This window comes from Galeopterus variegatus, unplaced genomic scaffold, assembly GCF_000696425.1.
Source record: "Galeopterus variegatus unplaced genomic scaffold, G_variegatus-3.0.2 Scaffold14, whole genome shotgun sequence".
In the NCBI taxonomy this organism is placed as follows: Eukaryota; Metazoa; Chordata; class Mammalia; order Dermoptera; family Cynocephalidae; genus Galeopterus; species Galeopterus variegatus.
This window is the reverse complement of record NW_007726125.1, coordinates 554665-555846: the sequence shown is the minus strand read 5'-3', so window position 1 is coordinate 555846 and position 1182 is coordinate 554665. Positions and strand designations below refer to the sequence as shown.

At 64.1% G+C, this 1182-nt stretch overlaps 1 protein-coding gene across 1 annotated transcript in view; it reads left to right on the top strand.

The window, feature by feature from the left end:
* The first annotated feature begins 8 nt into the window (after window positions 1-8).
* IDH2 (isocitrate dehydrogenase 2 (NADP+), mitochondrial) overlaps window positions 9-1182 on the top strand; it is a 15098-nt gene continuing 13924 nt past the window's right edge. The window contains exon 1 of the mRNA XM_008563749.1: window positions 9-36. The gene's annotated coding sequence lies outside the window, so the exon portion shown is untranslated. The remainder of the gene's footprint in view (window positions 37-1182) is intronic.

Genomic DNA, 1182 nt, shown 5'->3' with positions numbered 1-1182 from the left:
CAACCCCCACCTCGCAAGAGCAGCCGCGGCGCCACTGTGAGTGCCGCGGGCAGGGTCCGGGCGGGCGCGTGCCTGGCGCCGCGACGTGGCAAGTTCCCGCGCAGGGGCCAGGGAGCGCGACCCGCGACCCCCGCAGGACGGGGACTGCGGGGTCGGGCACACAAAGGGCCGGGGGGCGGCCTGGCTTCGCGCTCCACCGCCCGAACGTTTCCGGGCCTCTCCAGGCGCAGGGGTGGGGATCTGAAGGACAGTGGCAACTCGTGGCCCGGGCGATTGCCGGCCTTGAGCTGGCAGGGGCTCGGGGCTGCTGCGCGCCCCCAGGTATTTCGGGAGGGGGTTCTGGGGGTGTCCTGCCTACCCTGCGCCCCTGCAGGGAGACAAGCAACCGAGGGGGGCTGGAGCAGCCCGCTCGCTCCCTAGCGACAGGCAGGGTCGCGGCAAGGCCCCTGCTCAGACAAAGGCGGGGAGGGGGAGGCATCCACTTCCCTTCCTTTCAGCCAGGCGCGCTCTAGTTCCTGCTAGCTATCAGGCCGACGTCAGCTATTTTTGGAGCCTTTTACGCGACAGCTGGAGGAGCGTCCTTTTAATTTTTCTTTTTTGTTTGCCTCCTCCTCCCCCCCCCGCACCCCACCGTCTTCGTCGCTGCACTTGAGGCTCCATCCTGGGCGTCTCCTTGGCGTGACCTGCCTTTTCTTGCCAGCTGGCCCATGCCCTGCTCGTTGGCCCTGCCTGGGTTACCCGGGGAGACCTGGCAGCCCGCGCAAAAGGTCACTTTCCCGAATCGTTTCCACAGCTTCTGGGGTATCCTTAGCTCCCTAGCTCCCTGCTTAGAAGAGAAAACAGTAGTCGGGTCATAATAAGCAGGATTTAGCCTGAGCCTCCGTTACCAACACAAGCTACCCTGACTGATGTGGACATCGGCTTGCCCCTCACCCTGTCTACCTAAAGCCAGCTACAAAAGATGAGGATCAATATAGGTCCCTTGGCTCTGTCTGATGCCTGTTGCCATGGAAACCCCTATCCTGACCTGGCCAGGAGCCCCTTGGAATGAGCCAGGAGAGTGAGGAAGGGGGGCGGGCAGCGGAGGAGGCTGCCCACTGATCTGGCCTGACCAGAGTGACTAATCTTTAACTGAGGTGTGGGAGCAGCTGACCAGAGTTGGGATGGGGGGGGGGGGGGGGG